The sequence below is a fragment of the Agrilus planipennis genome, unplaced genomic scaffold (genome assembly GCF_000699045.2).
Source record: "Agrilus planipennis isolate EAB-ADULT unplaced genomic scaffold, Apla_2.0 scaffold223, whole genome shotgun sequence".
In the NCBI taxonomy this organism is placed as follows: Eukaryota; Metazoa; Arthropoda; class Insecta; order Coleoptera; family Buprestidae; genus Agrilus; species Agrilus planipennis.
Window position 1 is genome coordinate 475,814 of NW_020438932.1, and position 25,132 is coordinate 500,945.

The 25,132-nt window shown below is 32.7% G+C and overlaps 1 protein-coding gene across 2 annotated transcripts in view; it reads left to right on the forward strand.

The window, feature by feature from the left end:
- The first annotated feature begins 14,722 nt into the window (after positions 1-14,722).
- LOC108742287 (ras-responsive element-binding protein 1-like) overlaps positions 14,723-25,132 on the forward strand; it is a 24,734-nt gene continuing 14,324 nt past the window's right edge. Inside the window, exon 1 of one of the 2 annotated variants that reach the window (XM_018477445.1) lies at positions 14,723-15,193. The gene's annotated coding sequence lies outside the window, so the exon portion shown is untranslated. Of the gene's footprint in view, positions 15,194-22,894; positions 23,197-25,132 lie in introns of those variants that run through there. The other variant, XM_018477447.1, reaches the window with a different exon arrangement.

Here is a 25,132-nt window from a genome sequence, read left to right on the forward strand (position 1 = left end):
TATTTTCCGCATCGGTTTGCACTACCTACTTGCCAAGATAGGAATATCAAAAAGATAATAATAACTTTAGAAAATAACGTAATATCAATAATAAAGGATAGGGCTTCTGTTTGTGGAAAACGATCCTGCAAGTGTAAATTGGCTCGACTGAATTTTATTGAATCACGTATATTCCCAACAAAATACAACAATAAGATGAAAAAGAATTATTCATGGTGTCAAAAGATTCATTCCGAGTTATCGAAGTTTTGAGATAAACTATTTTAATGGGTGCGGAGGTCGTTGGTTTCGATAGTAATGTACTGTACTGTCAATAGAACATGCAAAAGTTTACGTAGATTGCAAACAATCATGGAAAATACTTAAAAATAGAATGCCATAGAAATTGCTAATATGTAAATACTATGTAAGGGTTCAATATGTAAAAATTGGAGTTGAAAGTAGGCTGATAATAGTTTTTATTGATTACAAAACCACACAGAAGTTCCACCCCAGATGGGGGAACTTTTTCCAAGGTAATTTTTGTAAAGTTATGTTGAAAGTGATTTCAAATAATTTGGCATCACGTTCAATATAACTTTAGAAACCTACCTTGGAGAAGTTCCCCATTTGTGGCGAAACGTCGATGTGGTTTTGTAATCAATAAAAACTCTATTCATCCCTGATTTCCGCATATTACAACTAAGGGAGAAGCGTTCAATGTTTATTAAATCATAAAAAAAAGTAAAAACACTAACTGAATAAAAATGAAGCTTTTCCTGGTTCATGGAGGAATTTGTTAAAGCCGTTTACAGATTTTGTAAAAGTCTTTAAACCAAGGATGATGCCTGGGCTGTAGAAACGCGTTTTAGTGCTTCAATTCCATTTCACAGAACTCCATTTCATTTCCTTCAAAAATACTTATAGAAAATCACTGCCAAAGACTTTTCCTTAACTCATACCATTGATAATATTAAACGTAAATATTTCTCATAAAGAAAAATAATAATGAACATGTTGAATGCATTAATTTCAAGAAATTAAAAAGTCACGAAACTGTGTCAAAACACTCTTATTGTTGGTAGATATTGTTTAATTGTTTACTGATATTCGTTCGGCTACCGTTTAAAATAATTTAAGTAATTTAATTAGAACATAACCCTTTATCAAGAAAGCAAACATGGTTTTTACAGACAGATACCGACGCTAATCAATTAGACATGAAATAAGTATTTAATAAACAAATCTGTGTTCCGCAATATCAAAGTAATTTGGCGTCTATTTATTTATAGGGTGACTCACAAAGTGGCTTTCTTTATAATAATGTAAGAACAATGTTGTTATTTCCAATGGAAAACGGAACACTGTCACAGCAGTTTTGAAATACTAAACAGGTGTTATCTATTGATGCAAATAATATTTTAAGGGGTTTTGGGGTAGCTAATGACGAATATCAAGATTTTTAGGAATAAATCAAAAAATTTCATAGCAATTACGGAACCACTTTCAGTTAGACTTAGAGCTTTAAGGAGAAAAAGAATAAGAGCATCAAAATCCAACGGTAGATATTGATGAGCTAGAATTCAAAAACTTAATTTTTAATGGCGCTAAAGAACTAATTAACGAAAGCTACTTTTATATGTGGTGTTTGGACTAATTATTTTAAGGATAGTTGCTTCACTATTAAATTGTTATTACTAGATTAGGATAATGATGCATAGAAACGGATTAGTTCAGACAGGAGTCTTTAAATAATTGAACTACATATATTAAAAATCAATTTAGAAACAATTGGAAATGGAATTCTAATGAAATCAAGCATCAGCATAAATGTGTATAACGAATTGGCAAATTATTCAGAGAATTTACTTTATGTACTTAGGCAGTTCCTACTGGGATGCGATGATAAGTCTTTTTTGAAAGGCATTCTTCCTCTTTTTAGCTAAAATTTAGATTGATATGTTAACTGTTGAACTGACCCCCTTAATTTTGCGTTCCTTTTTATGGGACCATAAAATTGATAAAGTACGACAAGAAACTTATTTTCCAAATATTATTGTTACAAGATTGTGCAATCTTTATATTTGGTATAAATTTAGGTGCTGTCATATTTCGCAATTGTTTGATGTATCAAATTATACTTTCACACGCGTTTAAAATTGAATATAATAACAGATAGATGTCGATATCCAATTTATCTCTCTATTATCTCGCGAGAGAATAACCGTTTTTAGTAAAAGCAGTTGTGTAACTTAGAAAATTATTTCATGTAGAGATTATTTGACTGATAAGCTTTTTACTGTGGGTACTGATAGAGATAATCTCCATTTAGTGTATGTACGTTAGGTACGAATTTAATTTAACTTCAGTTTCAGCTGTAAATATTGCTTTGGAGAGCAAACTGGAAATGTGCATCTTCTGATGCTGCAGCAAAATATTTTCCCATAACTTAGCTAACTTTTACTGTTGTCGGTTACTTAGCAATTTACGTTGTCTAACCTTCAGAAATATATACATAATTAATTGAAACTCACATATATAATTAGTCCATAATCATCCCAGAATTAATTAGCGCATCAATTTAGAAAACTTGCTGCAATCAATGAGTGAAAGGAATTTTCAGTTAAAATTTGCCAGTAAATAAGATGGAAGACCCACTAACATTAACTAATTTATTTAAATAATCGTAAATATTTAAACGAGAAATTGGAAGAGGTAGGTCTAGATAAAAAACCTATTGCTTTATTTGATGGACAGTCAATTTACTGTAAAGTAAAGCATTCTGATAAATTATTTTGATCTTTATTGCAATTATTGAATTCTATTCTGAGTTCAGAGAAATGCAGGATAAAAACTTCAGTTATAAGGCTAATTATTATTCGCACTGATTACTGCGTTCGCAAATAATTAGGGATTGGAATGCCTTAGTTTTGAGAAAAGCGAATCTTGGTTCGGGATAGGAAGGATTGGAGACGCGTGTGTAAGCAGTTTTTCAACTGACGACTTTATGATGGTGATGACAATTGTTTTTTTTTTTTTCTTAAGTAATTCTGTATCTTCTGAATAAGTCAGAAAGCGGCAAGACAATTAGCCGGTTTTGATGTTATTACATTAAAATTAAAACAGGAGAGGTAATTTTTATTGCCATAAATATCTATAATTTAGACTATTCCCAATTAAGTTGAAGAAAATTCCTTGGCAAAAATTTTTCATTTCTCATCTGATATGCTAATTGCTATACAAAACAATAAGCTTCCAAATTGTCTTATCTCTCTCAATCAAAAATACATCACTGATGGTAAATGCTTGTGATTTAATTACTAGGTACGCGTATAACTAACTAGATGTAGATGTCTTGTTGGACCTCATTTACTAACAAACTACGAGTTAATAATGTTAATTATGTGTAATTTTCAATTATATCTAATGAAAATATAATACGTATGCTATAGGCAGGTAATCTTTCGTGGAGACAGTGTTTCAAANTAAACAAACTGTTAAAGTCAAGTGTTAAAAAAGACAAAAGAATTCAACGAGCCACTTGCTCTACGTATATAATATAATAACATCACCCTAAATTGAAGAGATCCTAAAAGAATGTCAGGTAAGCTTTATCTGGAAACAATAAAAAAAATCACTTTGGACCTAAGACGCAATTGAGATACCCATTTATGTGTCTTCTCGAGTCGTTTAGATATTTCATAGGTATAGGTATGCGTCCGTTTAAATATTTTGTTTGCATTTAGTAGATACGCTTATTGCTAGCTTTCGTCTTTCATACGTTTAGGCAGTTATTTTTAAGATTTGAAAATTTTGGCTACAATAATTTACAATATGGGTGTAGGTATTTTGAATTAACAGAGAAATTAAAGCCAATTTAGGAGTGATACCAGGCCCATTCGTTCACTTTCATCTTCCAGATGAATGAGAAATGAGACTTATTATATTGTGTTTCTTCAGTAAATATTGAAAAATCGGAAAGACATTTTCCAATTTCTAAAATACAATTAAAAAGACCCTATTTTAGGGGGAGGGCGCCATGGTTTGCGTTTATGAGTGGCGCCTTAGTTCATGTTTCTTTTATAGGCGAATTGCGCGTGTTACTCTTGTGTCAAAACTAGTTTTCTCCCATATACCATACAACATATAAATGTAAACGTGTTGCTTTATACAATAAATGGTTTATGTCTCGTGTTGGAAGTGTGTTTTACAAGTCCAAAGTCATTCAATAGAAGCCTGTTTTTTTACAGCTAAGGTTAATAGTATCTCTTTAACCCCAGTAAAGTGACTTTGCAATAGAGGAGGTCACTCTGAAGTTATCTCTCTGTCGAATTGAAAGCTCCAAATGAAGCTTTTCGATGGTGAATTACTAATGACATGTAAGAAACTGGTTAAGGAGAAGCTCCATGCTGCTAGCTTTTCGTTGGGAAGTTCTTCGATTACGTAGGTAGATAGGATAGTTTTTCCGACAAGAAATGTCGAAGTTGACTAAACTTTATTTTCAATTTTAAACACACGTACTTAGAAACTCGTTTCTGACTAATTCGAGCATGCTGGATTCGAATATTACATTCATTTTGATATACTTGCAATATTTCTCAATAAAAAACATGAATTTCTTTTACTTAGGGATCGATTAAGTTAAATGGGAGTTGTCTTATATTTTTGAAATTACTTAAGGTATTTTCTATTTTAGTTTTTGTTGTTTAAGTACAAATGGTATGAGTGGGTAATATCGTACACAGTTCGGCCGTTTTTCCGATAGACCTGTTAATAAAATTTTAATGTCTTCTTCCAAAGATACTCTACAAATTTAGATAGATAAATTCTTTTTGCTCCTGTTTGCATGTATGATGTCCTTTTCAAATAAACTTCTTTAACATTAAGTACGATTTTCGTCCCTGTGCGTATCTGTGATGTGTGAATTTCTACTAGGTATTTGATAAAATTAGGTACCTACATTTTTATGTGTTTGTTAAAGAGAATTTTTAGAGAAAAAAAAATCGGTTATTGCTGTAGTAGGTAGGTACTAGCGTTAAGATAAACGTATATTTTGCTTCTTTGGAATGCTGTTTGAGTAATGTAACCTAATCCAGATAAAAAGCGATAGACTGCTTTACATCCTTGGATGAGGCAAACAATCCACTGTATTGGTACCAATATTCGAATTCCAACGATATCTCGAAGTGTACAAATTAGAAAGAAAATGTTTTAGCTGTAGAGGGAAGTGTAAAAAAAGATAACGATGACCCATCTGAGCATACACTTACCTATATAGAAGGTATATTTATGAACTATCGTTCGCTTTCATTTAGCTTTTCAATGAAAAATGATATATGAAAAGGTAAAAAGAAACAGTAATCATCACTATAACCATGTACACGTTTTATCTACATTAGCAAACAGCGGCGGCTTATTATTGATTTTACATTTGAAGGATAATTTTCAGAAAAAGGCGTTTACGATAAACCACAATAAATCTAATCCTTGTTGTAGGTATTCATTGTTCGTGTACAATATATCTCGAGAATTGTAGATAACATTTAGTTCCACAAAATTTACATCTACTGCTCGAATTAAAGCCTGCACGACTTTTTAAAAATTATGGTAGGCATTTCCGATAAGGCAGACGCTGATGCGCACATTTGTGTTACGTAGAGGTACGTAAAACAATAAGTAATGTATTTGTCGCTTTTTAAAATACAAATACGAAACTGCAACTGCGAAATTGAGAAATGTAATGTGTAGGCTCGGCTTTAATGATTAAAACAAAAGAAAATTGTACAATTATCGACTAAACTGTCTAGACTGACGCTATGTGACTTAAAATATTAATGGCTTAAGTAATAATAAATGGAGAGAGAAATAACTTAAATAAGTTTCATTAAATTTTATTACGAACTCGATGTACAATTCGCCTTCTCAGGGCATCTTCAGGAGTACTATTAAGTACCTACTAAAGTTTCGGTCACAATATTTTTTTTAAATACTAGGGCACTTAGGTAGTATTAGCTTAGGATCTAGGAAGGGTTATTATCGAACTCTAGTATCGATCTAAAACTTTATATTCTTTTACACCGTCAAACCCTTCAATTTTTCTTATTTAATTTTTTTGTTTTCATTTCGACGTACATGGATAAATAATTGACGAGTGTGTTAAAAAAATAAATATATCCTTTAACGTTTCATTGAACTACTGCATGTTTGTTTTTTTTTTGGAGTAGTTTACATGTAATAAAAAAAATATTTAACTCGCACAACATAATCATTCTGATTTTGAAGTGTGGAAAACAACTGACCTTCTCGAGACAGTAGTTTTGATCTACATATTATGTACTTCATTGGCATTGAAATTTGAATTTTGAAACCGGGAAGATTGAACACTAATTTTCTTTATTTTATCCTAAAAAGAGTCCTGCGCCTGACTAATAGGAAACTGTCTTTATGACTCTCGATAAATAAAAGGGAGCATCCCGATTTTTTAACGTAGGTACCAATGGGATGTAGAATAACAATGAGGAAGGTACATAAAATGTATAACACTCACAGGCAGTTAGACAGTTAACCGCTTCTTTTAAAATTATATACCGTAGTTTTAAGGAAATAATAAACAAGATAACTAGATCTTTTTCAGGGAAGTCTAAACATAACACGGTAGAAGAACAGTGTTTGGATTACGCAAAATTCCAAGAACGCATCAGGTTATAACTAGCTTTTACAAAAGTAAAGGTATTTTAACGAAACTTGTTACACTCTGAGAAACTGGTCCAGAAAGATCTCTCCGCGTTTTTGTGTTGCAATTTACGTTCTCAAGAAAGAAAAGTAAATTTTCAGTGTCGTACGGAAAACGTAAACGAATAATATTTTTACGAAGTCTCTTAATTTCTATACAAAATTAAACTACAATCAGAGTATACAGGGAAAGGCAGAGACAGATAAAGATGTTAAAACTTGTGTAGGATAAATACGGAATCATCAATCCTTAAAGTTTTATTTGGTTACTAAACAAGTCGTCATTGTTATAGGGTGCGTTTTGTACTTATTCAATTATTTATTTATTACAAAATAAACGGGCCAGGCCATTTATACATACATACATCATTAGTTAAGCAGATTATGTTCAGAGATTTCGTTTTTTAATGGATTAATCATTTTGATCTATGTATGCAGTATCGGATGATTTACAGAACGTAAATCTGGTGGATCTACGAAGATCAAAACTAACAAAGATTTATCTACAAATTTATATAGATTTGAAGTAATGTGTTGTAAAATATTTAATCTAAATCTGGTGTTTGAAACTTGTTATTTCTAAAATAACGATCTAGATTAGATCTCTCTGATATTCCTGGTTGTGGTTGTATAGTAGATGTTTATCCTTAGCGATATGGGTATTGTGTTAGAAACGATTTTCTACGTCACTGGTGGTTAAGTAAAAAACAAAAAAAAAAACATAAAACTGCCCAGAAGCTGTTAAGAAGTTGTAGGAATTACGGAACTTAATTTAGAAGGAAGTAAGAAGAACCTGTTTGAAAACATAACGCCACTTGCTCTACACTGTAATAAGGTGCCGTAAAATTTAGTGTCGTTACCCGCTCCCACAGTTAAAAAGTGCTAAGGTCACCAATTATTGCTTCCAAAATTCATCTAAATGCGGGAATCATTCCCGACATAAGTTAGTTGTGCGAGACTTATGTATTAATAAAAAATAATAGTCGACGAAATTCAATGCGACTGCTGAAATAGATCTCTCTTTCGATGGCGGTAATAGCAACAATAATTCAATGATTAAAATATAACAAAGTGGTTTTATTAGCTATTTTCCGCGACATTCCTGCATCACCTTTTCCTTTCCTAATTAATCTACTCTTCAAAAAGACGACAGTGAGTTGTCATGCACGTTAAATGCAATTTTATAATTAGCTGTGCTTAATTATACATTAAAAACAAATTATAGATAAGGTCCGGCAGTTTTATAACCATATGGAATATACTCAAAATGTGTAGCTATTTTTAGTTTCATTATAGAGCTTTCACTGAAAATGAAAATTGTTTACAAAAATGAAAAAATGATTCGTTTAGTGTCGCAGTTTGTCAATACGTCACTAGGTAGTTATAAAAATTGTTCTCCCTTTAAAGCACAACATTCATTGTGTGAGCTTTTGTAATGAATGACTTGCCTTGTGTGGTGGGGTACTCGCCTTTTTTTTTTTAATAAGAAACAATACAACTACATCTGGCAAGCCTAACTAATTTGCTGACTTACAAAACAATTGCTTTAAGAAGCTTTTATACATTGACTAAGTACGATTTTAATACGATTAAAGATGACAAAATTATTAAAATTGTCGACGTTAAAATTTAGGGGTGTAAAAGTCCTTAGATACGAATTGTGTCGAAAACAAAAATTTCTACCACAAAAGCTAATACGTTATAGGCATACCAAATTAAAATAGTTACGAAATGTTCTCGCATTAATTACAGAAATGTTTATTAACCGCTTTTAAAATGTCTAATTGTAATTAATCAAGTTCCACCGAGTGAGATCGTTGGGTTAATGACTTTCTGCAGGAAATTCGACAAGTTTTTGGATGCCTAATGCATTTAAAATTGCAGCGAAAAATCTTGTTTGGCGTCAGAAATAATAATTGCTCTGTAAACAGAATATTAGAAATCGAGTCAACTCGCTCCTGAAGCTACAAACTGTTAAATAAAAGTATCCGAAACATCATTCAAACCTCGTTAAGACCTAAATTTTGCCCGAAAGGATATCTGTAATATTTAATTTTTAGACTTGTTCTAGTAGTAGTTACGAATGTCATATAAAAACCATTAAAAACTTACAATCTATAATAAAATATCACCTTGCACGTTAGGAACACCTTTAAAAAAAATATTGATACCTTATAATACATGGCATAAAAGAATAAATTTCAAAATTTAATATAAAGTGCAATAAACAATATTTAGGACTTGCACCTTAAATGGAACTTTGAAGACCAAAACTCAAATAAATTTGGTAGGTTACACGTAAGTCCTAAGCAAAATTAATTTTATATGCTGCATGACATACGTTCTAGCTTATTTGTCCGCTGTTATACGAGGCGCTATTAGAACATTCAACTGTCATAGATAGATTAAAATTTAGATTAGATAATTAATTGTAAGTGACAACAATAAACATATTTAATGCATTTCTTAAAGCAAATGAACATAGAGCAATAGGGGAGGCTGTGTTTACGTTATCATACCAATACTAATAGGAAACTAATAATAATCCTATACTATTTGTTTATCTTGTTGTTTTGCTGAAATTTACAATATTTACGAGGGCGAAAATCAATCAGGTGCTGAATAAATAATTACGTATGGATTACATAACATAATTTAAAAAGTAATGTTAGCTCATAAAATTCTGTTGTCAAACCTCTACTCCCTTGTAGGTACCATACCTTACGAAAGAAAATCCGCGATCCCATCAGTTTCGTTATAGGGAGATTACAGTATGTAAATTCGAACTGTAAAGTGCATTTCTATATACGTAATACATAACGATTACACACGTATAATAAGAAGGAAGGATGTACGAAGTGTGGAGACAGTTTTCATTTTATATGAACTGTTTAAAATGCAAGCAACGTAAAAGGCTACAGCGGAGACAATAAGCGACGCTGTCACTTTATTATGCTTAAATGTCTACGTGTCACACTAGGCTAACAGTACTTTTCGTTTATGATTCCGTTTGAAAGTTTAAAAGAAAATTCGGGAGAACAATATCCGCCTGTTGGCACTAACAAACCAACAGTATTCTAACATCATTGAACTAAATCTATACTAATATTAGGTATAAAGGGGTAAAGATTGTAACTTTAGATGTAGACCTTCAGGGTCCTGTGTGTTACACCGTTAAGTTAAAAGAGCTTTTCGTGAAGAAGTACGAACGTAAGAAGTTGACTAAAAAACAGTCGAGCGAACGCTCAATAATTTAAGTAGGTAATTATTAATAAGAAACATTATTCGTTCAAAAAATATTTGAATAAGTAAATAAATTAAGAGTGCCCAAGAGAATGTATCAAATTTCTAATAAATTCTAATGTGATTTTAGTTACAAGCAGGTACTTAATGTGATGTACTATCTACTTAAGTGAGATGGCACTTAAGATCGAGGTTACCTATTAATATCTATCGAATTTTGGCGGAAAACAAATTTTATGTGCCAATCGTTAAAATTTTAACAAAACATCGTTTGGTCGTATTTTCCTATACGGCGCGTAATAACGTGAATTGGGTCAAGTTTGTACGCACAATTGATGGTAAAAAAAAAATACCATTGTAGAGGACACCGGCGTCGATAGTAAGCATTTCTGAGAGATGTGGTAAAGAATTGAAATTAATATCACGTTAATTTAAGGAGGCCACGGACGAACGACAGATAAACTGAATTCGAAGTTCGATACTACTACACTATTGTCGTGGAATGGTGTAGTAAACAGAACAAGAGGTATTTCAGTACCTAGTACTTGAAAGCTACCGCAAAAAGAACACTTTTGATAACGAACGTGTCCTTTATTATTACTAAAGATATGAGTAGCAGAAATCTATTTTCCGCATCGGTTTGCACTACCTACTTGCCAAGATAGGAATATCAAAAAGATAATAATAACTTTAGAAAATAACGTAATATCAATAATAAAGGATAGGGCTTCTGTTTGTGGAAAACGATCCTGCAAGTGTAAATTGGCTCGACTGAATTTTATTGAATCACGTATATTCCCAACAAAATACAACAATAAGATGAAAAAGAATTATTCATGGTGTCAAAAGATTCATTCCGAGTTATCGAAGTTTTGAGATAAACTATTTTAATGGGTGCGGAGGTCGTTGGTTTCGATAGTAATGTACTGTACTGTCAATAGAACATGCAAAAGTTTACGTAGATTGCAAACAATCATGGAAAATACTTAAAAATAGAATGCCATAGAAATTGCTAATATGTAAATACTATGTAAGGGTTCAATATGTAAAAATTGGAGTTGAAAGTAGGCTGATAATAGTTTTTATTGATTACAAAACCACACAGAAGTTCCACCCCAGATGGGGGAACTTTTTCCAAGGTAATTTTTGTAAAGTTATGTTGAAAGTGATTTCAAATAATTTGGCATCACGTTCAATATAACTTTAGAAACCTACCTTGGAGAAGTTCCCCATTTGTGGCGAAACGTCGATGTGGTTTTGTAATCAATAAAAACTCTATTCATCCCTGATTTCCGCATATTACAACTAAGGGAGAAGCGTTCAATGTTTATTAAATCATAAAAAAAAGTAAAAACACTAACTGAATAAAAATGAAGCTTTTCCTGGTTCATGGAGGAATTTGTTAAAGCCGTTTACAGATTTTGTAAAAGTCTTTAAACCAAGGATGATGCCTGGGCTGTAGAAACGCGTTTTAGTGCTTCAATTCCATTTCACAGAACTCCATTTCATTTCCTTCAAAAATACTTATAGAAAATCACTGCCAAAGACTTTTCCTTAACTCATACCATTGATAATATTAAACGTAAATATTTCTCATAAAGAAAAATAATAATGAACATGTTGAATGCATTAATTTCAAGAAATTAAAAAGTCACGAAACTGTGTCAAAACACTCTTATTGTTGGTAGATATTGTTTAATTGTTTACTGATATTCGTTCGGCTACCGTTTAAAATAATTTAAGTAATTTAATTAGAACATAACCCTTTATCAAGAAAGCAAACATGGTTTTTACAGACAGATACCGACGCTAATCAATTAGACATGAAATAAGTATTTAATAAACAAATCTGTGTTCCGCAATATCAAAGTAATTTGGCGTCTATTTATTTATAGGGTGACTCACAAAGTGGCTTTCTTTATAATAATGTAAGAACAATGTTGTTATTTCCAATGGAAAACGGAACACTGTCACAGCAGTTTTGAAATACTAAACAGGTGTTATCTATTGATGCAAATAATATTTTAAGGGGTTTTGGGGTAGCTAATGACGAATATCAAGATTTTTAGGAATAAATCAAAAAATTTCATAGCAATTACGGAACCACTTTCAGTTAGACTTAGAGCTTTAAGGAGAAAAAGAATAAGAGCATCAAAATCCAACGGTAGATATTGATGAGCTAGAATTCAAAAACTTAATTTTTAATGGCGCTAAAGAACTAATTAACGAAAGCTACTTTTATATGTGGTGTTTGGACTAATTATTTTAAGGATAGTTGCTTCACTATTAAATTGTTATTACTAGATTAGGATAATGATGCATAGAAACGGATTAGTTCAGACAGGAGTCTTTAAATAATTGAACTACATATATTAAAAATCAATTTAGAAACAATTGGAAATGGAATTCTAATGAAATCAAGCATCAGCATAAATGTGTATAACGAATTGGCAAATTATTCAGAGAATTTACTTTATGTACTTAGGCAGTTCCTACTGGGATGCGATGATAAGTCTTTTTTGAAAGGCATTCTTCCTCTTTTTAGCTAAAATTTAGATTGATATGTTAACTGTTGAACTGACCCCCTTAATTTTGCGTTCCTTTTTATGGGACCATAAAATTGATAAAGTACGACAAGAAACTTATTTTCCAAATATTATTGTTACAAGATTGTGCAATCTTTATATTTGGTATAAATTTAGGTGCTGTCATATTTCGCAATTGTTTGATGTATCAAATTATACTTTCACACGCGTTTAAAATTGAATATAATAACAGATAGATGTCGATATCCAATTTATCTCTCTATTATCTCGCGAGAGAATAACCGTTTTTAGTAAAAGCAGTTGTGTAACTTAGAAAATTATTTCATGTAGAGATTATTTGACTGATAAGCTTTTTACTGTGGGTACTGATAGAGATAATCTCCATTTAGTGTATGTACGTTAGGTACGAATTTAATTTAACTTCAGTTTCAGCTGTAAATATTGCTTTGGAGAGCAAACTGGAAATGTGCATCTTCTGATGCTGCAGCAAAATATTTTCCCATAACTTAGCTAACTTTTACTGTTGTCGGTTACTTAGCAATTTACGTTGTCTAACCTTCAGAAATATATACATAATTAATTGAAACTCACATATATAATTAGTCCATAATCATCCCAGAATTAATTAGCGCATCAATTTAGAAAACTTGCTGCAATCAATGAGTGAAAGGAATTTTCAGTTAAAATTTGCCAGTAAATAAGATGGAAGACCCACTAACATTAACTAATTTATTTAAATAATCGTAAATATTTAAACGAGAAATTGGAAGAGGTAGGTCTAGATAAAAAACCTATTGCTTTATTTGATGGACAGTCAATTTACTGTAAAGTAAAGCATTCTGATAAATTATTTTGATCTTTATTGCAATTATTGAATTCTATTCTGAGTTCAGAGAAATGCAGGATAAAAACTTCAGTTATAAGGCTAATTATTATTCGCACTGATTACTGCGTTCGCAAATAATTAGGGATTGGAATGCCTTAGTTTTGAGAAAAGCGAATCTTGGTTCGGGATAGGAAGGATTGGAGACGCGTGTGTAAGCAGTTTTTCAACTGACGACTTTATGATGGTGATGACAATTGTTTTTTTTTTTTTTTTAAGTAATTCTGTATCTTCTGAATAAGTCAGAAAGCGGCAAGACAATTAGCCGGTTTTGATGTTATTACATTAAAATTAAAACAGGAGAGGTAATTTTTATTGCCATAAATATCTATAATTTAGACTATTCCCAATTAAGTTGAAGAAAATTCCTTGGCAAAAATTTTTCATTTCTCATCTGATATGCTAATTGCTATACAAAACAATAAGCTTCCAAATTGTCTTATCTCTCTCAATCAAAAATACATCACTGATGGTAAATGCTTGTGATTTAATTACTAGGTACGCGTATAACTAACTAGATGTAGATGTCTTGTTGGACCTCATTTACTAACAAACTACGAGTTAATAATGTTAATTATGTGTAATTTTCAATTATATCTAATGAAAATATAATACGTATGCTATAGGCAGGTAATCTTTCGTGGAGACAGTGTTTCAAAAGGTATACATACTTAATATTTAGAGAATGTCTGAAGACGATTTACGTATCGATCAGATAGGTAGAAAAGGACGAAAAAGGACATGTTTTCATAAAAAACTAAAACAACAAATTACGTTATGTACGTGGATGTTTTAAGGGACAATTTCCATCAGTTGTTAGTAATCATTAGTACGGGTTTCTGATACGCTTTTAGTCGAATTAAGTATACTACAATATTTGTTTACAAACTCATAGTAGAAGATACTTTTTCAGTGTCTAAAATTAGTAACGGGATATGTTGATTTTTTTCGGAGATCAAAAGAAAACACAAACCAGTATTTCGTAGTTTGTAGGAATTTGTAGTTTCGTAATAGTTTATGTGCTGTATTTGTCAACATTTTCTAGAATATTTAATTTAGTCATTGATTAGAATGCAGAAATTGCTTCCAGTTGTGGTATCAGGTGTTCATGTGTAATGCCGGTAATAATCAGTTTGTTGTGCTTCATAAATTCTTAGTTGAAAAAAGGGATAGGTAGAGCTTCGTTTAGTAGAGGTAGAGGAATAATAAATATCTAACTTGTATGTATGTATGTAGGTAGATCTTCTCGGGCTACCCACTCTGTTGCAAATTAGCAACCTCTCGCTTTGTCATGACTACCTATTACCCACACAGATCGGGGGATTGTCGATACCTTGCTCGGTATCCAACACCACAGTACAATAGTAGTATCATTAAAAAAAGAGTCTGCAGTTTTGGCACGCGGCTCTTTCGTTGATCCCTGTCCGTTCTGTGCTCTTTAGAATCTACTCTCTCTTTCGAATACCTGACTCACCTGTATCCCTTCTCCAGTCAGAGAACCAATGAGCAGACGCTTCAGGTCGGGTTGATGCAAGCCGACTTGATCTTTTTGAAGTCACTCTTCAACATGTCTTGGGAGAGTATGTCTTTATCATCAACAAATATTTGACTGTTTATCTCAGTTTTCTGAAGTGTATCATCATCGGTACAGCTCATCGTCGTCAGCGTTAGTGGTTCTCCTGAAAGCCATCAGTTAGTTGACTCGTTGCGCTCAGAGTTTTTTTTTTGAATCGTTTATTAAGTACCCAGGTGACTTGATAATTGAGTTTGCAGCTACAGAAATGGGATACAATTACCTTATCCTAATCAGGTATGTTGGCCTATTAATTTTATAATTATTAATGAGTAACAGCTTTGTGTCCGTGTTTATCAATCTAATTACTTAAAACCGCTTATTATCATAAAGTCAGTTCTCTCAATTTCTGTATATAAACGATGTTGTACGTACCTCTATAAGTATCAATATCTGTCGGCTCGTAATATTTAAAGATCGACAATTATTTTTTATTAGTTGACATATGCATATGGGTAATAATGATTTACTAAGAAAAACGAGTATTGAATTCCGAAACGGCTCGCCTTTCCCTTATCTGACACGGAACACTTGGGATACTTTAAATTACTTATACATATCTTAGAATGATTTTTATCTTGAGAGTAAGTATCTAAGATCCCTAACTATAACTCGTAATAATAATGTACCCGAATACTTTCTTGAATTTTGAGATAAGTTTTTTGTCCATTAAAATATCGAAATGAGTCCGTGTGTATAGATTTTTCAACTACCAGGTATAAAAAATTAGCATAATTCAGCATAAATGCCTACCTGCCTACTTAATATATTCAACATAGAAGCTTTTACCATTTGTGCTTTTGTAAGTAATGCACTACCCATTTGTACTAAGTACACAATTAATTTTTTGTTACTGCATTTTCCAAAATTGAGAAATAAAATTCTAAATTTCTTTTCCCGTAATTTTTGTCGTCGATGAACTTAACAGCGTCATACAACATACAATAAATCAACAAGAAACTTATTAGTTCAACGAATTTTATCTGTAATACATAAATTATTTATTTGCGTTTTTAACAGTGAAATGCTTCCAAATCATTGCAGGTCTTGGTTGTGTACATTATTGAATTAATAATATCAATTAGGATTGATAATATCAGTAGAAGGTTTAAAGGGGTAGGCACTTACATCCCATTAGCAAGTGCATCTATATTACGTACGCATATGCACTTTAAATCGTTTTTCGTTAGTTACTATTAGTTAGTTAATAATCAACAACAAGCTACCTAATTGCAATGTTTGTGACTTGACTTGTTCAATGTCATAATCATTTCAGATTGAAAGATTGATGCAACTAGAAATCTGAAAAATACCTTACGCAAAATTGCTCTTTAATTACGGTCGTTACTTCGCAGCTTTCTCCTAATTAATAAATCCCGGACTCAAGAATATTTAAATGCAATCGATTTCGATGTTATCATACCGTAAATTACGAACGCAAGTTGAATTACTGCCATCTTTGTTGCTTATGTCTCTATTTATTAACTTCTGTAGGAAATTTTGTAAAAACAAAACGCATTTCCTTTTTTTCTCTCTGCTTTCTGCTTCACAACACATCAGTTTCATTTCCTCGCGATCCTGCTCAAACTTAAAACGCAAAATTAATTTCTTCGATGAATTGTACTTTTGTATTTTGTTTGCTGAAGTATTCAACAGATACCTATTAACTTTCATATTTTATAATGTACCATCATCAATATTATGAACGATTTATATACCTACATCACTGTTGTCCAAATTTCCACAAATACCTCACTTTTTAGAGGATCTTTTCAGGCTAACTTCCATGCAATTGGTGATTCAATAATGTAATGTATAATGTATATATTTAAGTGTTTTTTTTTTCGATAATAACAAAAAGAGATCAAGGAGAACAACAAAAATAGAGATACATTAGATAGACACTTTGTAGGCAGTTGTTTTTAATGCAGCCTTAAAATTATACCTGTACCTATAGATACAGTTATCACCTACTTTTGCAAATTGAAGTCTTTCTTTGATCAATTATCTTATTTTCGCATTTTAGCGCCCGATATACGTATATCACATTGAGCATGAATCAGTGGAGGGCACTCCCTTTTTCAGAGTTTATAATTTGAGATAAGTCGCTCACAAATATATCTATTTATTATTTACAGAAAAGCAATTTCTGATAATTAAATTCAATGCAAATCTGCTCGTGTTCATTAAATAGCGATAAGCAGATGCCCAGTGTACACGTACATATGTACCTACGTATGTGTGCATTGTGTCTATTGTGGAAACAACGCAAATGATCAGTTTGCCTTCCTCGCTTAGGCTGTGTTGATTAGCGAATCGCTATAGCAACGAGCTTTTGCTTGCTAGCGATTTGATTACGAGCTCTTCTTTCAACGTTCACTGAAAACACCTTTACGTGATGATGATGATGCTTACTCACTGTACGAATACTCAACAAACATATGTATGTATGTACATCGGTGCCCAAACATGCTGAGAAATTGTACAGATACAAACCTATATTATTATGATGGCTAACGAATTATTAGAGTGAAACGTATTAATAATGTCGAGATATTTTATCTTCATAAATAAATAACGAATGAAAGTATACAAGACTTTATACACACACACATATATATATATATATATATAGATTGCTCTCTCGTAGACGAGGTCTAATAATTTTTGCGACGCAAGACTTTACGGTCTTTTCAAAACAACCGCGAATATCCTCATGTATTTCATAAAATTATTATAATTACCTATTTCGTCCTAAATTTATCATCAGATCATCGGGCACTTTTATCACATCTACCTATGTTATGTACTTACGATTAAGGTCAGACAAATCAATGAGATTACAATTAAAGTGCAAAATTTCGTATACAAGGTGTCATCTTCAGAGTTAAAGAGACTGTCGAAATACAGCGTTCTATTTAAGTGTAATAATGTGTTATATTTAAATTTCCGCTAATAATGTATGGAAAGTATAATATTACAATATAATAAAAGAGTTATTTATAATTTTTATTTAATAAAAAAGCTGCAGCAGGTAAAATTGATCTGTTATTACGCTTTACATCGGCTAATGTTTGAAAAACAAAAAACTACAACAAACCGCATTATCAAGAAGTAATAATGTCTTAGTAGGAATTCGATAAGCAAACTATTGCAGTTATTCGTGACACTTATTTGCGTCATATATTTAGTGTATTTGTAAAAGTCGCAATAGTAATATTTAACGTTAAATTAGCAGATACCTAGGTTAGGAACCCATGCAATTAAACGTGCAAGACCTTATCTGTTTGTGACTACAAAACAAGAACCCTACATACCTATATAGGTATGATGCACCTGCAGGATTGTCTCCTAATACTTGTATCCTTCAAGGATATAATGATAACGATTATGTGGTATACACCAACAACCGTGGTTGAGATGCATAGAGAAGTCCTTCAGATGGGTCCAACTAGTCTATAATAATAGTACCTAATACTTACGTAATATTCGATATTTTTTAGTAAGTTATTCGATAGTTTCCTTTAGTAATAATTTCTCTACGGTAGATTGTTGGAAGAGACTGTTTATCTTCAATAGGCAGACATTACCTACCTATTTTAGACATTTTTAATAATAAACAACACTGAGCCGAGGAAATACAAAGTTCACACAAGTGTGTCCTTGTCATTAGATTTTATTTTCAACGAACATTGCGTGCTCTACGTTAATTACCTATTTATCAAAACAATTTTGTAACAAATCTTGATTTCTCTTGTCATGGAACAATCTTAAGATGTAATTTAAAGTGCATAATGTTGTTAAGTAAGTAACTTAACATTCAGGTAAATCATTTTATAGTTTGGGATTTGTTCACTCAGATTTACGATTTGTACCTAGTTAAGTACCTACTGATACATAGGTAGCATCGATGCAAAATAGGCCACGCGTGTTATGACTTATGATAATTTACAGAAAAATCTAAATTTATGTCTTAGGCAAGTAAAAGAAAGTCCGAAGAGATGTAAAAAATCAAGGAAGGTCGTCAATAATAAGAATGAAACTTTAAACTTCAATTAACCCTTTGTATCAAACATAAAAGCGGTTTTTATTTCAACAATGTTTCGGAATAATAGGGTAGGCACAACAATAGTCGACTTTATGTTTAAAAGAGGGCACAAGCAGATCGACTCAATAACGGATAATCACATCACATGGTTGTTTCGCAGACCTTTCAGCGTTCATCAGATCAGCCCCTCGAATTAGCGTTAACCGCTATACATACGTAGCAGTGGTGGTGCAGACACAAAGTCATAATAACATTACAGCAACAATCTGTGCCACCCCGGCTTTTGTACCGTCGCCTCATCTTATAAAGGCCACCGTATATACATTACTTTCTGCCCATACTAACACATCAAATCATCAGTCAAATAGATCGCGTACGAAACCAGTTAGGGGTGAGAAAAGCCACCTGATAAATGTGATGATGAATATTTTCCAATAGATATCTATACCTAATACCTAAGTACCTGTTACCGACCAATATAAGTAGACATCATTGTGAATGAATCGCTATTTTCAAGAGCTCTTTGTATTAAATGCAAATTCGCATCAAAATAGGGTACCCCTTGTAGGACAAACCGGGCCAGAGCTTTGATCCTCGAAGCTTCAGTGATCCTTGAACGGGACAGACCTTAATTTCTTCATTAAAATTTCTATTGCTTTCATTTCATTTCATTGAAATAATTAAAGATTGAATTAATTTTATCATTTCAATTTATCATTTATCTATTCATTTTTCTTAACAAACAAATTATGGCTATCAAAATTTAGTTTCATAGTTCAAATCATCTCTCTCATGTTAGTCTTTTAAAAGTAGACTTATTATTACAAACCAGAATTTGTTTTAGATCACGTAATCTATTAATCGTTATAGATAATAGAGGTACCTATTATATGTTTCTAAGGTTGAAATGCTTAAAAATATAAGTAGAATTTCAAACATATGGACTGTGTACTCCCTTTTACTTATTGATGATCTAATTCCACCAATTCTCTTTTTACATAATCTAATAGGTCAGTCGAGAAATCTGGAAATTACTCTATTCGTATATCATTCTCATTTCCAATTGGAAATCGTATCTTTTCCCCAATCTGGGAAGTTTTGAGATATTTTTGTCTAGAATTATGTAGCATTTTGCTGGGTTTTGGTCGTGACTTTCAGTAACTTTCTCCTCAATTACTTTGCGTATGTTAAAAAGGGTTTCTGTACTTGATTCCACACCACCATGAAGTATAGTTCGCAGTTTCCCATCTGGGAGCTTAATCCACACCGGTGTTTCTAATTTATCTTTTCACGGTGAAGGCTTCTTGTCTGTCAAGTTCTGACGGAGATTTTTCATTAGTTTAGTCGGTAATGGAGGCATCTAATTGTGCAACAATTTCGTCAATATTTTCGTTGACGTCTCAATTGATAATATTCGTTTAAAATTACCGTGCTTGGCAACAGATATTTGAGCATCGAAGAAACACCATCAAAGTCCCACGGACACTTGTTAAGGAACGGCATGTATCATTTGTTACTACTGCCTCAGACAAACTCATACGAAAATTCCGACAAAGAAATCGCTGCACAATGAGGTGTCTCTATCGGCGAGGAAACTAATGAGAAACAGTTCCACTATAGAAGACGAAAGTTCAGAACTTGATATACCCAAGAAGTCCCGAATCACCAGCCTTCAATGTCTAAATATAGAAAGATAATTTAGAAACACTGGTGTGGGTTAAGGCCTCCAAAGGGAAAATCAAGTGAAAAAAAAATGGAAGCAAGTGCAGAAATGCTTTTCTGAAATGGGGTCGCTTGCGTTTACTTAAAAGCTCCAACTCGGGGGTCATAAATCAGTAGTGCTTCATAATTCTAGGGGAAATAGGTAGAATATTTCTAATAAGAAATTTCATCCTGAATATTATTGACGATAAATGATTTTAATGCATGCCAGCAACGGTTTAGTAAATATTTTCAGAAAACCTATTTTCCTGAACCGGATAGGATTTCCATTTTGAAATGAAAACGAAACGAATAAAGCAATTAAGTACCAGCTTTCTAGGTAATATTTCCTATGCTAGCCTTTTTTGACTCTCTGGCAACGACTGACCAAATACCTATCCTTTTGCCAATATTTGCTCGAAATTTGGTCTTAACTCTAATCGGTGACAAAAACTAATGGAAGATGCTATTTTGGTTGTAAGTTATAAAAGTTAACTGGCTAGCTTTATACACACCTAAAAAGTTAAAGAATAAGGGTTAGGGTTGGGGCTAGGAGGATTCAATTTCCGTGTATAAAAACAGATCAACCCCATTGCATTAGTCATTGCTCGATGGGCAAGATAAGTAGACCGTTTCGTGATATCACCGGTGACGGTGTTGAGAAGCTTCCAAAGCTCGCCCTGCTTTTGCGTATGAATCATGGAAAAAAAATCAACGTTTGATTGCAATTCCTGGAACAGATTGTGTATTATGATGTTGCTGGCCACAAACGCGGGGGTGTCGGCAGGTGTCTGTGTGTGATGTGTCGTCATAGAGACGCCAGGTACAGAGGCGCGAGATCAATACAGGTGGGCAGCCATCTTGGCCCGCCTGCTCTCGCGAGATACGCGGACACACCCACCTCTGACCTGTAGCCGATTGCTCACAACCTACTCGCCGTGCTGTCGGTTCTCTCTTGCGATTAGAATAATATATATATATATATATATATACACACATAAGAGATTTCCCAGCTGAGAAACAAGGACCGGACTAAGCACTAAAAGCTCCTACTGCCTTGCTGCTTAGCGACCGACGATGAACCACCGCACCGCAGCGGTGGTGCGGTGCGGCGCAAGCAGCGATATGGAACGGCGACAATGGTAGTTCGTACCTAGATGATACGAAATGAGAAATTTTCTGAGGGTGCGGTCGATATCATCACGCATTCGTAACGGAAAAACCTTTAAAACTGCAAGGGAGTTTCAATATTATTTACACACTTAACTACCTACCTACTTATTCCTTCAACAAATATCTTTACAATGAAAATTATCAATCAGTAAATCTTGCAATTGATTAAAGCTTCCATAAGTAACAAACGTACACAGTAGAACATCTTGTTGTTAAAGTTCAAAGGACACATTAAAAAGTCGCTTATGTTGGGGTAGTTTTAAGGGCTGTGAAAACAAAACATTAAGTTTGTATTGCTATTGCTAATAAGGATCAAATCTTTGAATAGTTCTAAAGCTCGATTCGTACTATCGGTCAAACCACGGTTCGGTTACAGTGAAGTTAATTTTACAATATCCTGTGGCTCTACACCACGCGGTAGAAAATGAAAATTTTCGCGGAAAAGTCCTGTATCGTTTTTCGATACAACGTATAGTTTTAATACAATGTGAAGTAGAAGTTTAACTCACTGGAAAAATCGCGCTCACTTTTAATAGGACAGTGGCCGCACCGCAATAATTACCTACGTAGTTTACGATTAGGCCAAGTGAGTATGCCGTGCGGCGGTTTAGGCCAAGTGCGTATGCCGTGTGGCTGAGGGCGCACTCTGATTACTCCCTTGAGCTGATGTTCTAATAATCTACACTCTAGTTGGTAGAATTGTATTTGCATTCTCTACCGCGTGGTGCAGATCCTATGGGATGATAACAGGACACTCTGTATATCTATTACCAATATAAAATAGGAAGTAAACACACTTTTATTGACGGACCTGATACTATAATATTACCTAATACACAATTGACACATTTCAATAGTAAATTTGGTTCGTGCAATCGTAGGTAACATCGTATCTTAGTTTTTATTTCCTAAAAGTCTTAAATTAATCAAATATTAAATAAAATTTATCGATACCTAATAGCCTGCCAAGGAGAATAAGTTATCCAAGGTTTGCAGAATTGTAGATACTCTATAGTATCACGTATAATATCGAGTTCATCTCCTATTTCGAAATTCTCCAGGCTACACCTTTAATCAATAAACATGTTATCAGCCGGTGTATAGATATATGAAATAAAATGCGATGCTGTAAAACCGAGCTGCTCTAATCTGTATAAAGTTGTTAGTTACCAATAACGATTGCACGTCTCCAGTTACTGTAATATAACTAAATCACCTACGCGATTGTACGATGTACTTAACGTAGGTGCCCAGCAGAAAGGCATCTTTATAATTTAAAAAACGGCAAATGACACATCATTAAAATACATTTGTTAAGGTGAGTTGAATGGACTTAGATATATATTTTATAAGTTAGTATAAGTATTTTTACTATCGCAATATTAAATAAATACTTAGGCGTTATTGTCAAAAATATTTTCACATACTGAAAATTTAAATTTTCTTTGTGCTCTACTGTTTCGGTTTTTGTACAGTGAGTTAAAATTAAATAAATAAGTATTGGAAACCAGAAGAGATTGTTTAAACTGTCGCCAGTAAAGTTACTTACGATTAAATAAAATTTTAGATAAGACTGTTACCGACATATTTTTACCATGGGTTTATTGTGTGTCTAATTCGGAATTTTCTGGTATTTCCCGAAGCTGTGATACGTATCATGTATCCATTTATTAGAGGCAAAAGTGTTTAAGGCGCACCCTAAAGTAACAACTATATACTTTACTAATTATAATTACGTACAGAATATGCATGGTTGAGGTAAATGACAATTAAAAACAATTGCTTGAATGAAGCCCTTACTAGGAAGATAACGATCCTATCTTCTTTAGAATTTATTGATAAGATGACTAAGCAAAAAGGTTCCTGTTGGATCGGTATTTCGTTGCGTATATTACGAGCTACACTGTACATTTTATCTGTACTTAACTAAGTTACTTAAGTGACTTATCACTTTATCAGTAATATACTCGAAGCTGACAAAAATCATCGGCTGCAAGCAAGCCACACATTTTGATATCACGTTTATTTACTTTTTGGAGCGGAAATACACTTTATTTAAAAGAAAAATAATCTTAGGAGGTGTCTGTAATTACAGTTCAATAATTTTTCGTTCTCAGAAAATCTGCTGCAAGTGAGACTTGCAACTGCCTTTTCATTTATCTTGCTATTTTATCATGAAATTGAGTTTGTATGGAATAAAACCACTTGGTAATAGGAAACTCTCATTAATTTTTTGAAGACGATTCGGATTTTGAGATGCTGTCAGGCGGGAAATTTCGTATTTATAATTAATTAGAGTTAGAGGATTCAATATTTTACCAGTGGGTGATTTTCACTATCACATGGCCTGTGATCGCTATGTTTCTATTAATTATTCATATAATAACCCACTCTTCACTTCATTATTGAAAACAATTATATTATCTGCCTATTCAAATAAGGGAAATCTTTACCTTATTAGCAGGAACTGTAGTTTATTTGTATTCATTATACTTACTTCAAACGATTGCATGTTCAGATAGAGAACAGTAAGCACTTATATTATCATTTCGCAAAAATTGTCTGTTCTTTTTTTTAAGGTCACGATATTATCCACTTTTTATGTTAACTTTTTTTCTGTCAAAATCATGTTATTCGTAGCTTGCTGTACCTAGTTACGAGTGCTGGATGTCTAGTCGCTAACATAAATAAAGGTAACTTTTGTGGAATAATAAGATTTCCGTTGTTCCGTTGAGTAGAGATGAAACATCTGTGGAGATTTCATTAGAGACCCAGTATGGTCACGCTAAGTTGACTATTCTACTAGATATATGTATGTATAGGTGGTACTGTGTAGAGCAATACCTTATGATAATATGTTTGTATGCATAGACAGATAAAATTGTATATTCACTACGAAATAAAAGAATTCTTTAAAATACGCCTTATTTTTAGAAGCAAGAAATTCTCGATCATGAAAACTTTCAATCTCTCTTTAATGTAGGTAGAATTGAGTTTTTGAGTGAGGTTTCAAATAAGGAGTATCCAGTAGCACAGTTACGTAATCAATACAAAAAATGTATAGTAAATACTATGAAAGTAGTTTATAAGTAACTAACATAAATCCTGAAATCGTATATAGCGACTGCCTGTTAATTTTAAATTTAAAACCTTGCATCATCGATACGATGATGATAAGAAAACTCTGCAACGTATTAATTCATTTTGGTTGTTACTCATACCTATATATGTACAGTAGTGGCTAGTTGAGAACT